A 13,116-nucleotide genomic window follows, 5' to 3' on the forward strand; every position below is an offset into this window, starting at 1 on the left:
AAAATCCTACAATTCCCAGCTCCCCATGCCATGGGCAGCACCTCGGGCTGCACGGGGTATTCCCAATGCTGGGATTAGGGCCTGGCTGGGCAGAGGTTTGGGATTGGGGTGGCTCAGTGAGTGCAAGCATCCATCAGTGCAGGGAGGATTGGGATAATTCCCTCCTGTGCTGGAGGGATGCAGCAGGAAAGCTGCTTCAGGAACAGGAATAGCTGAAAGAACTAAATATGGAAACTTGGATAAAGCAGCGCTGAAGGAGGGAGATGGTTTCCTAACGGGATTCAAAGCATATAAACAAACTCAGGGAGGAGGGAGGTTGTCCAGAGGGGCCTTGGTGAGGAAGAGTTTGGAAAACCAGCTGGAATCCTCCCAGCAGGGAAGGCTATTCCGTGAAATTTCCAGCTTTGTGGAGGAAGTGCCACCCCTGGGAACACATTGTCGGGGGGGGGAAGAGATAATGAAAACAACGGCCCTAAAAGATTCTCCGTGGGATTTTTTTTCCAGCTGCTTTTTGATGATAGGAGTGGAGATCTCAGTTCCTTTGGAAGATTTTTGCACCCTTTGGTTTTTTTGGGATCACCAACCTCACACTGGGAAAGCTTTGGCACTGCACATTCCAGGCTGTGTGGCACCGATTTCCTGGGAATTTCTTCCTTGGATGGACAAACCCCAAAGCTCAGATATGCCCTGAGATCCCATCAGAGCTCTCCCATCTCCAATGTCTCTTAATTCCTTAAGGAGCTCGGCTTTGCCGGCTCCTCATCACCTCCTGCTTTCCCTTTTGGGTTTGTGCCGGCGCCACGGGGCGGCTTAACGCGATTATCCCGCTCCAACGGCCCTAAGAGGATTCCAGCCTCGGCTCAGGGTGGGGACAGGGATGATCCTGCTGCATGGAGGTGGGGGAGCCTGTGAGGGTGACCCCGGGATCTGCAGCCCCCACAAGCAGCCATTCCTTGGGATAGGGTGGGAAATGCCCATGGATGGATCCTGCAGAGACACAGGGAAAGGGTGGGAATGTCGGGGCTCTGGGGAGTCCTGGGGCTTCCCAGGAGATTTTGGGACTTCTCAGGGAGGTCCTGAAGATTTCCAGAGGGCTGAGGCTTCCCAGGAGGGTCCTGGAGCTGCTCTGGAGCATCCTGGAGCTTCCCAGGAATGTCCTTGGGCTGCCCAGGAGGGTCCTGGAGCTTTCCAGAGGATTCAGATTTCCCAAAAGAATCCTGGGGCTGCCCAGGGAATTCTGGAGCTGCCCAGAGGGGTCTTGGAGCTGCTCTGGAGAGTTTTGGAGCTGCTCTGGGGCACCCTGGAGCTTCCCAGGGATGTCCTGGGAAGGCCCAGGAGGGTCCTGGAGCTTTCCAGAGGACTCAGATTTCCCAAAAGGATCCTGGAGCTGTCCTGGGGTTTCCCAGGAAGGTGCCGGGGATTGCCAAGGCTGTCCTGGAGCTTTCCAGAAGACTGAGCCTTCCCAGAAGGGTCCTGGAGCTGTTCTGGAGCATTCTGGAGCTTCCCTGGGAAGTCCTGAAGCTGCCCAGGAGGGTCCTGGAGCTTTCCAGAGGACTGAGATTTCCCAGAAGGATCCTGGAGCTGTCCTGGAGCATCCTGAGGTTTCCCAGAGAATTCTGGAGCTGCCCAGAAGGGTCCTGGAGCTGCTCTGGAGAGTCTTGGAGCTGTCCGGGGGTATCCTGGGGCTTCCCAGGAGGTTCCTGGAGCTTTCCAGAGGACTCAGATTTCCCAAAAGGATCCTGGAGCTGTGCTGGGATATCCTGGGGTTTCCCAGGAAGGTGCTGGGGATTGCCAAGACTGTCCTGGAGCTTTCCAAAAGACTGAGCCTTCCCAGGAGGGTCCTGGAGCTGTTCTGGAGCATTCTGGAGCTTCCCTGGGAAGTCCTGAAGCTGCCCAGGAGGGTCCTGGAGCTTTCCAGAGGACTGAGATTTCCCAAAAGGATCCTGGAGCTGTCCTGGAGCATCCTAAGGATGCCCAGGGAATTCTGGAGCTGCCCAGAAGGGCCCTGGAGCTGCTCTGGAGAGTCTTGGAGCTGTCCTGGGGTATCCTGGGGCTTCCCAGGAGGGTCCTGGAGCTTTCCAGAGGACTCAGATTTCCCAAAAGTATACTGGAGCTGTCCTGGGGCATCCTGGGGTTTCCCAGGTGGGTGCTGGGGATTGCCAAGACTGTCCTGGAGCTTTCCAGAAGACTGAGCCTTCCCAGGAGGGTCCTGGAGCTGTTCTGGGGCTCCCCAGGAGATTTTGGGATTTCCCAGGAGGTTCCTGGAGCTGTTCTGGGGCATCCCAGGGCTCCCCAGGAGATTTTGGGACATCCCAGTAGGTTCCTGGAGTTTTCCAGAAAACCGAGCCTTCCCAGAAGGGTTCTGGAGCTCTTCTGGGGCTCCTCAGGAGGTTTTGGGATTTCCCAGAAGGTTCCTGGAGCTCTCCAGAGGACTGAGATTTCCCAAAAGGATCCTGGAGCTGCTCTGGAGGCTCTGAGGATGCCCTGGAGGTCCTGCAGTGCATTTAGAGAAGGAGAAGCTGCAGCTGGGGAAAGGTTATGGAAAGGGGCTGGTTTAGGGCAGGATTGGGAATCCCAAGGGGGAATAACCCGGCCCTGGCTGTGGGATGAGCCCCGGCCCCTCTGGAAGTGCCCAGTGGGATGAATTCTGCAGCTGGGTCAGCTCCTTCCCTGCTGGAGGCCGTGTCCCACTTCTGGCAGCAGCAGGAGCCGTGTGGAGACCTGGAAAATGAAAATCTCCTGGCAGGAGCAATCAGGTCACCAGTGCTCACCAGTTGGGTACTGGGATAGCCAGGGGGTTGAACTGGGTGCTCTCCTGGGAAATCCTCTCCCCAGCAAAGGGGGAATATTGGGAATGAGGCCTCGCAGTCAGCACCAGGGTGAGCATCTCAGCTCCCAGTGCTGATCCTAAAGTTTTGGGGGGTTTTCCTGATTCCTATCAGCTCTTCCTTAGGAAATGAGGGCTGGGAGAATGAGGGAGAGCAGGATTCCTTTGGGAATTCCCATCTGGAGCAATAAAGGTAAAATTTCCCAGGACACAGATTCAAACCTGAGCACAAAAGGGATCTGGACCCTGGATCATCCCTCAGGAATTTTGTGCTCCCAAGGGATCTTCTGGCAACACCCATAGCTCAAATTATCTTCCCAGGGGTTTCATTTCAAAGCAGAAGGGTTAAAAATCAGTGTCCAGGCACAAATATATTCCTAAATATCCTTAAATATCCTTAAATATGATATGGATCATCCCAGCTAGGACAGGCACCAGGTGGGAGGTGACACAAAGGACCAGGCCCCAAATCCTGGCCCTAAATGGCTCCTTTTTCCTGCAGATCCATAAAGCAGCGTGTCCACATGCAGGAATATTTTCTCTGCAGGTTTTCCCGTGCCTGTGGATTTGTGCTTGTTTGGGATAAATCCAGAGTGCTGCTGGAACGGGAATCCCGGGGGATGGCGGGGGCTGAGCTGGGAAGGACCAGCTGCTCTCAGCTGATTTTCCTCCATCCCAAACAAACCCACAGCTCCCAAACCCACTCTGGGGTGCAGTGGGAAGTGTTGGAGGGATGGGATGAGCAGCTGGAAGGTGCTGGATGAGTCCAAACTCATCAAAGCGCCGCTAAATTCGTGCAAAATCACTTTCTCCTTTATTTTTTTTCCTCCCTGGTTCTTGTTTTCTTTGGCTGCTGCACGTTCCGGGCAGGCTGACAGGGAGCTCTGTGGAGCTGCAATCCCTGTGGGAAAAGCAGAGCAGCTCCAGACAATGGATCCATTGCTGCTGGGAAAGGGAGCAGGTGGGGAGGAAACGGAGCCGCACAAAGAGGAGGAGGAGGAGGAGGAAGAGGAGGAGGAGGAGCAAAGGGGGGATTGTCCAGAAATCCCTGGAGAGGGGCTGGATGCGAGCTGGGTGCTCTGACAGCTGGGCCTGGCAGCAGCAGCAGCACTGCGGGGTAATTAATTAATAAATGAGGCTTTTCCCAGGGAATTGTGGGGATGGATCAGAAGGAAATGGCTCAAAAATTCGGGAATTCAAAAAAAAAACAACCCCAAAGTGGAGCAGATTTAAGGATTTTCAGGGAAACTGCCCCATCCTGGGAAAGGTTCAATTCCAGGCTGGAGCAGCCTGGGATAGTGGGAAGGAGGTGGGATTGGATGATCCTGAATGTCCTTCCAACCCAAACCACTCCATGATCCCGACTTTTATTTCTCTTGGCTGCCTTGCAAGTGCCCTCAGCCTCAAGAGTTCCAATAAAACTGCAGGAATTTCACTGTGAGCCATTTCCCACCCCAGTGCCAGCACAGAGCTCCCAGCCCACAGAGGACACAGACATTTGTCCCATTTCCTCCATTTCTTCCACAAAAACCCACAAACCCCAAATCCCTGTGCTTGCAGGGAATGGGATTTTGTCCTTTAGCAGGGCAGACCCAGCCAGCAATTTTGGGAAGGGTGACTGGAAGTGCAGCAGCCCCGTGGGATCTGACTTTCCTTTCTCATCCCAACCAATATTTCAAAGGGATTTTATTTTTATAACTTGAACAATGACATTAAAAATGCTATTTAAAAAAAGAAACTTGGCCAGGCTGCAAATTGGGCCACCAGAAGGACAATGAGGAGGCAAAAAAAAATGGAGTCACTCCTAAAGAAAAGTGGAATTTTTTAATGGGGAAAATCCTGAGACAAGCATGAATCACCTCTGAGTGTGTCCTGGAGCCAGGAAATTTGGGAATTGGGAGAACTGGCAGGAGCAGGGCACAGACTTTGGCTTGAAGCAGCTCCAGGATGGCAGGAGAAAATCTGGATTCACTGGAATGTCCCTGGATGATCCCTGGGATTGCACTGCCAGGGATACCCTGGTGGAGTTGCTGCTAAATGGATGTGCAGAAAAGCAAAAAAAATTCTGTTGGAAATGCAAAAAATTACTTTATTGGTCTATTAATTGACTCAATTAATCTGTTAAAGCAGAATTCCAGAGATTTCAGAGACTACACATATATATATATATATATATATATATATATATATATATATATATGGAATATATGGAATATTTAAATTTATATTATATTATATATATTATTTTATGGAATATATATTTTATATATATTTATAATATATTATATATATTTTTATATATTATAATATAATATAATATAATATAATATATATATATATTATTATTATAATATTATATATATATATAATATTATGGAATATATATATTTGGGATTAAATTCCTTGGGTTCCTCCCTGGAATTGTGAGGATCCACAGGATGAAACTGCCCCAGGGAAAGGGATCCTGGAGGATCTTTGGGATGGGATCCCTGCAGGAAAGGAGAAGGCAATTCCCAAATGAGGGGCTGGGAATGAGGCAGAAGCTCCAGCTCTCTGTGGCTTCCAGGAAAAGCTTAAAAGGAAAATATAAACCCCCTCATTTTCCTCATGAAAATATAAATCCCCTCACTAATTTTCCTCATTATCCCATTGGATCTCATTCCAGAACTAAAGAATTTCAGGGGAACATCAAGGCAGCCTTTTCTTCCCCTCCCTTTGGTGCTGCTTTTGGGTTTTTTTTCCTGATTATCAGATTCCTCGAGTCTCCACTTTGATAGAAAAAGCATCTCTAATTCCTTTATCTATTTAAGTCGATTTCAGGAATATTTTTCTCCCACAGTGTGAACAATCAGAACTCTGTGGTCTCCCAGATATGTAAAATAGTTCTTTTTCTTCTTTTGTGGGCAGATATACTTAAGCTACATAATGGGACGCTGAGAATGAGTCAACTCAAGAACACTGGATATATTTAAATTCCATTTCAAACGAACTCCTATTAAAAAAAAATTCCCAGAAAATGCCAAATCCTGGTGTGAAAGAAAGTTCATTGCAACTCACACACCTAAAGCATTTTTATCCAACATCTTTAACAAGTTGATTTACCACACAATTTATTAGGATACTTGACAGAGAAGCCAACAAGCTTGGAAAACATCGCAGCATTCCTGCTTTTTTAAAAATAAAGCAGGAAAAACATTGGAAGACTAAATACAAGGCCTAAAGCTGGACAGGTGGGGATTTAGGACAGGGCTGATCTTTGACAGAACAAGAGTTTGGCTGCCCCTCAAGGGACTGTCGGTCCTGAAATGCCTCCACGTTTGTCCCGGTCCCTCACGGTTTGTCCCGGTCCCTCACGGTTTGTCCTGGTCTCTCATCGTTTGTCCCTGTCCCTCACGGTCCATCAAGTTTGTCACTGTCCTTCAGTTTGTCCCCGTCCCTCCCGGTCCCTCAGGTTTGCCCCCGTCCCTCAGTTTGTCCCTGTTCCTGTCCCTCCCGGTCCCTCAGGTTTGTCTCTGTCCCTCTCGGTTTGTCCCGGTCCCTCAGGTTTATCCCCGTCCCTCACGATCCCTCAGGTTCGTCCCTGTCTCTGCCGGTTTGTCCCTGTCCCTCACAGTTTGTCCCTGTTTCTGTCCCTGTCCCTCCCGGTTTGCCCCGGTCCCTCACGGTCCCTTAGGTTCGTCCCCATCCCTCACGATCCCTAAGGTTTGTCCCTGTCCCTCCCGGATTGTCTCGGTCCCTCAGGTTTGTCCCCGTCCCTCACAGTTTGTCCCTGTTTCTGTCCATGTCCCTCCCGGTTTGCCCCGGTCCATCACGGTCGTCCCCGTCCCTCACGGTCCCCCCGCCCACTCCCGCCCAAAATCGCAAATCTCGCGAGATCCCCTCCGGGTCACGCGCCCGCGCGCGCCTCCGCGGCCCAGCCCGGGGAGGGGAAGGGACGGGAGAGGGGGGGAACGACAAAAAAGGGCGGAGCCTCCGCCCCGCCGCCTCACGGCCCTGCCGCCATCTTGTTTCTCGGCCGCTCGGCGCTCACTCCGCTCCGGCCGCCCCCCCTTTTCCCCCCCCGCCTCCCGCCGGCCGCGCCGGAGGCAGCGCGGGCAGCGGGCGGAGCAGGTGGAGGTCGCGGCGCCGGCCGCCCCGGTGAGTACGCGGGGAGCGCGGCGGGGGGGAGGCGGCGGCGGCGGCCCGTGAGGGGGCGCGGGGCGGGGGCGGCCCGAGGGGTCCTTGCGGCCCCCCCTCAGCAACGGCCGCGCTGCGATTGGCTGGGCCGCGGCGCGCGCGCTGATTGGCCCGCGGGGGGGAGGCGGGCGCGGGGAGGTGGGCGCTGATTGGCTGGCGGGGTGCGGACCGGGGAGAGGACAGCGAGCGGACCGTTGTCCCGCGCGGGCGCGGGGTGGGGGGGGCGGCCAGGCCCGGCCCGGGAATGGCGGAGCCCGGAATCGCCGGCGTGAGAGCCGGGATTCGGGGCTGGCAATGCCCGGGAACCCCGGCTTGAGGGCCGAGATTCAGGGGTGGCAGTGCCCGGGACCTCCGGTTTGAGAGCCGAGATTCGGGGCTGGCAGTGCCCAGGACCCCCGGTTTGAGAACCGGGATTCTGGGCTGGCAGTGCCCGGGATTCCCGGCCTGACAACCGGGATTCAGGGCTGGCAGTGTCCGGGAAACGTGCTGCCTCACAGCCGGCGGGTAGAACAGAGCGAGGAGGCCTCCCGGTGTTTTCCCGGTGGGATTTACCGGGCCGCCACACGGGATGTGCTCCCTAGAAGGGTCTAAACGCAGGTGGATAAAGCCTTGAGCCTTTGGCTTTAAAGCTGATGAGTTTTGAGGTCTCTTTCACCCGAAGCGTTCCTGGTTCTGTGGTTCCAAGGCGGGTCGTGATCCTGACGTGGCTGAGGTAGAGAGGAGCTCGGATGTTCAGGTTTAGATTTGAATTTAAGAAGAAATTCTTGGCTGTGAGGGTTGGAGGGGCTGGAATGGCTTTCCCACAGAAGCTGTGGCTGCTCCTGCATCCCTGGAAGTGTCCAAGGCCAGGTTGGAACAACCTGGGACAATGGAAGATGTCCCTGCCCTGGCAGGGAGTGGCACTCAGTGATTTTTCTGAGTGATTATTTTGGTGAGTGGAATATTTTCCATGGATTTGGGAATAAATCCTCCCTGTCTCCATTGCTATCTGAACATGGACAATTCAAATCCCATGAGCTTTTCCTCCAGCCCTACAAACCAAACCATCAAATTTCCTTGCCAACATCCAGAGCTTTTCCTTTAGGTTTTAAGTAAAATGAGATTTTGGGACTGGGCTGTTCCTGCTGGGTCTGTTTGTCCTCGTGCTCTTGGGCATTGTGGTGACAGCAGGGACAGGATCCCAGGAATTCCTGGAAGTGCCTCAGAGAGCTCCAGGGAGCTGAAAATTCCTTTCTCCCCTTTTTTTTCCAGATTTTTTTTCTGTAATTCATGGAATAGTTGGAGTTGGGAGGGATCTTCCATTGTCCCAGGTTGTGCCAGCCTGGCCTTGGGCACTGCCAGGGATCCAGGGGCACCCCAATTTCTCTGGGAATTCCATCCCAGCCCCTCCCAGGAAAAAAATTCCTTCCCAAATTGAATCCAAACCCTCTGAGATTTCACAGCAACAGCTGCAATGATTGAAATAAACCCTTAAGCCTTCCCAAATTAATTTAGTGTTTTTTATTTTTTTTTCTCAAATAAACCCTTTAATGTAGGGACTCCCAAAATTAATTTGGGGAGTTTATCCCCCACAAATAAACCTGTTACTGTAGGGACTTCCAAAATTAATTTGGAGTTTTTATCCCCCAAAAATAAACCTGTTACTGTAGGGTTCCCAAAATTAATTTGGGGTTTTTACCCTGCACAAATAGACCCTTTAGTGTAGAGCCTCCCAAAATTAATTTGGAGTTTTTATCCCCCAAAAATAAACCTGTTACTGTAGGGTTCCCAAAATTAATGTAGGGTTTTTACCCTGCACAAATAGACCCTTTAGTGTAGAGCCTCCCAAAATTAATTTGAGGTTTTTATCCCCCACAAATAAACCCATTACTGCAGAACTTCCTATCATTAATTTGGGGTTTTTATCTCCCCACAAATAAATCTGTTAACTGTAGGTCTTCCTAAAATTAATTGGGGTTTTTATCCCCCTACAAATAAACCCATTACTGCATAATTTATTTGGGGTTTTTATCTCCCCACAAATAAATCTGTTACTGTAGGGTTCCCAAAATTAATTTGGGGTTTTTAACTTCCCCATAAATAAACCCCTTACTGTATGACCTCCCAAAATTCATTTAGGGTTTTTATCCCCCATAAATAAATCTGTTACTGTAGGGTTCCTAAAATTTATTTGGGGTTTTTATTTCCCCCATAAATAAAGTCTTTACTGGTTTTTTCCCCCCACAAATAAACCCTTTACTGCAGAACTTCCCAAAATTAATTGGGGTTTTTTCCCCCACAAATAATCCTTTTATTGTAGAACTTCCCAAAATTAATTTGGTTTTTTTTCCCCCACAAATAAACCTTTTATTGTAGAGCTTCCCAAAATGAATTTGGGGTTTTTATTGCCACAAGGAATGATTAAACACCCTGGGAGCAGCTTTAGGACCCTTGGGATGTGCCAGGGCCCAGGGGAATTTGTTTGGGAAATCAGAATTCCACAATTTTAGCCAGACATTCCTCTGTTCTGCAGGAAAGGTGCTGCATTTGTTTTTCATTCCACCCAAAGTACCTCACATAACTCCAATAGTCAGAATTCCACAGCTTCCAGGCTGTTTTTATCTCAGGAATGCCACAGGAAGAGAACACAGTGTATTTATTTTATTTTTAACCAATTCTATTCCCTCAAATCATCAGGAAGATTTATTTTTAAATTAATCTCTCCTCGTTATCAGAGTGATTTAATCTGCAGGGCTTGGCTGTGCTTCCCAATATTTTTCTCCTTGGATAATCCTGTCAGCAGGAAATTATAGAATTATAGTTTGGAATTAGAGCTCGAAAGCCATGGTGGTGATGTTGATAAAATTGGGATTTTTGCATCTAGAGGTATCTCATAATATAATATATAAAATATATAATATATAATATATAATATATATTATATAGTATATAATATACCACATATAATATACCACATATAATATATAATATATAATATATAATATATAATATATAATATATAATATATAATATATAATATATAATATATAATATATAATATATAATATATAATATATAATATATAATATCAGGGGAGACAATAGAATAGAATATATCAGGGAGTATATAAAAATAATATAATTAATATAATATAATTAATATAGTATAATACAGTATAATTGATATTATATTAATATGTAATATATAATATTATAATATATATAATATCAGGGGATAAATATACTATAATGTAATGTAATGTAATGTAATGTAATGCAATGTAATGTAATGCAATATAATATAATATAATATAATATAATATAATATAATATAATATAATATAATATAATATAATATAATATAATATAATATAATATCTGCCAAATGGTGGCAGAGGATGGAGCCAGGCTCTGATCACGGTGAGGACGAGAAGCAGCGGCCATAAATTCATAAATTAACACAATAACCCACAGATTAATTCAGAATAAACCACAGCGAGTTCCTCCTCACCCCGAGGAAGAACAACATCCCACGGGGGTGGCAGAGCTCCCTCTGGGGACATCCCAAGGCCACCTGGAGCTGTCCCAGTGTCACCTGCTCCTCCTTGGGAGGGATTTTTGGGCTGGCTCGTCTCCAAAATTCCCACAATTTCAGGAATTCGGGGCTCGGAGCACGTGCGGCCCCGCGCCCCGCCGGGAAGGTGTGGCGGGAACCGCCGTGATTGACAGGCGCGCCGCCCAATCAGCGGCCGTTCCCTCTCGCCTCCTCAGGCTTTTGAATAGGAGGCGAGGCGGCCAATCGGGGCGGGGCTGAGGGGCGGGGCTTGCCTGACCCCTGCGGCCGCCGCTCAAGGTAACTTTAAAGCAGGAAGCGGCCGGCGAGGCTGCGCCTCGGCCTCGACCAATGGGAGAGCTCGACCGTGGGGCGCGCAGCCAATGGGAGAACTCGAGCGCGGCGCGCGCAGCCAATGGGCGAGGGCGCGGGGCGGGCCGGGCGCGCGCAGCGGGGCGCGCGGGGCCGCTGCCGTTAAAGGGGCCGCGGGCACGGCCCGGCCCGGGGGGGCCCCGGCGGCTCCCGGGGTCACTCAAAGACAAAGCCGTGGCGGGGAACCCCCGGCCGCGGGCACGGCCGGCGGTGAGTCCTGGGCGCCGCCGCTACGGTGGCGGCGGGGGAGGGCGGCCCGTGCGCCGGGGCCAGGCCGCGGCAGCGGGAGATGCTCGTGCGTGCCGGTGCGGGATGGCGGGGGGGGGGGGCGCGGCGGGACGTGGTTAAACCCTCAGCGGTTCAACCCTCAGCGCTCCGCACCGAGCCTTCCACATCGCCGGTAACACCGTGAGGGCATTGCTGAGGAGGGGGCGGACAAAGCAGCGGGGGTGCCCCGAGCTCGGCGGGGGCTCCGCGGTGCCCTTGGCCCGGCCGCCATCACCCCGCGGGGCCGGGGGGGCGACAGCGGAGCCGCGGCACCCCCGAACCCCTCAGCGGTGCTGGCGCCTCTTTGTTGTCGTTTTAATGGGGGAAATCGGTACCGAAGGTCACGGGGAGAGCGGGGCTTGGAGGATCTGAGGGGTTCCGTGGTCACGGTGAGCTCCGGGCTGGGCTCGCTCCGCTGCCGGCCCCGGCTCAGCCCCAACTTGGAGCGGGGCCTGCACGAGTGACCTTGAAATGCCAGCGCTGCGAGCCGGCACTCTGAAGGACAAAGTTTGTTTGCGGCACTTTGGACCGAAAAAAAAAAAAATTAAAAAAAAAATAAATAAAAGAAGAAAGGAAAAAAAAAAAAACGGAGCCGAGGGCATCAAGGACATGGGGATATCCCGGCTTGGATTAAAGTTGGGTTTGGGAGCGCTCTGTGGGTGTTGCTGCTTTTCCTAGGGTGAAAAATCTGAAAAATCACATTTTTTTCCCACTCTTCTTGAAGTTAAAAGCGCTGGTTTTGGTAATTAATAATAATTAATTGCTAAAACTTCATGGAAGGGTTTTAGGATGAGGGTGCAGGGCCTTGAAGCTGAGCTTTGCCTCCTGTCAGGCTTGGCTGGGTTTAATTTGGGCTTTAATTCCAAATTAACGCTGCCATCGCCTCATCTTAGGGTTATTTTATTACTTAACATTATCACAATTTCAATAAAAAAAATGAATAAGAGGAGAAATATCCCCCAAAAAATCAGATTTTAATAATTTAGGGAATGTTGGAGGAACTTCTGGAGCCGCCTGTGGGCCGGGATTGGAGAATTCCCTGGGAGCATGAAGGTCATTGTCAGCATCTTAAAGCAAAAATTCAATTTATTCCCTTAAAAATCATTTCTTTTTCCCCTAGAATAATTAATTTCCCTAGGAATTAGGATTTATCCAGTGTTTTAAGTGTTGGCAGTGTATTCAGCAACCTACAGAATAAAAAAATTCAAATTAAAATCTTACAGAAATCTTAATTCCACCCAAAATTTGGAATATTTTGCTGCTTTTATCTTTCAGGAATAATCAGTTCTGCTTGATCTTTTTAGGTCAAGAGCAGCAAGAAATCTGGAAATGGATTTATTAACAAATAAATAATTTATTTATTAATTATTTTTTATTATTATTTCAGGTTTTTTTTAATTTTTTTCCAGCTTCCACTCCATTTTAAGGAGTGCGTTTGGATTTTTTAGTTTTATTCTCTATATGAGTTGGATTTCTTCAGTTTTATAATAAAATTTGCCCTATAAATTGGATTTTTAACTTTATTCTCTACATGAGTTTGATTTTTTCATTTTATCCCCTATAAGTTGGATTTATTAACTCAATTCTCTAGAAATTTAATATTTTAATTTTATTCTCTAAGAGTTTGATTTTCTCCTTTTATTCTGCCTATTAATTTGATTCTTTTAGTTTTATTCCTTCTGAATTTGATTTTTTAATTTTATCCCCTATAATTTGACTTTATTAACTTTATTCTCTCAAAGTTTGATTTTTAAATTTTATTCTCTATGGACTTGATTTTATTTTAGTTTTATTCCCTATGAGTTAGATTTTTTAGCTTTATTCCCTATAATTTGATTTTTTAATTTTATATCCCCTATAATTTGGATTTTATCCCCTATAATTTGGATTTTTTTACCTTTATTCTCTAGAATTTTGATTTTAAAATTTAATTCTCTAAGAGT

At 48.7% G+C, this 13,116-nt stretch overlaps 1 protein-coding gene and 1 long non-coding RNA gene across 5 annotated transcripts in view; both read left to right on the top strand.

Annotated features, from left to right (window-relative positions):
- On the top strand, positions 1-4,081 carry LOC141731302 (uncharacterized). Its single transcript, XR_012583336.1, has 2 exons — positions 1-2,257; positions 2,320-4,081. It is a non-coding gene; the product is annotated as an uncharacterized LOC141731302 (long non-coding RNA).
- Positions 4,082-6,812: 2,731 nt separating this feature from the next.
- Positions 6,813-13,116, top strand: part of NFYC (nuclear transcription factor Y subunit gamma) — a 42,323-nt gene continuing 36,019 nt past the window's right edge. For 2 of the 4 annotated variants that reach the window (XM_074555427.1, XM_074555428.1), the window contains exon 1: positions 10,956-11,116. The gene's annotated coding sequence lies outside the window, so the exon portion shown is untranslated. Of the gene's footprint in view, positions 6,965-10,953; positions 11,117-13,116 lie in introns of those variants that run through there. The other 2 variants (XM_074555430.1, XM_074555429.1) reach the window with 2 other exon arrangements.

This window comes from Zonotrichia albicollis, chromosome 20 (assembly GCF_047830755.1).
Source record: "Zonotrichia albicollis isolate bZonAlb1 chromosome 20, bZonAlb1.hap1, whole genome shotgun sequence".
NCBI lineage: Eukaryota > Metazoa > Chordata > Aves > Passeriformes > Passerellidae > Zonotrichia > Zonotrichia albicollis.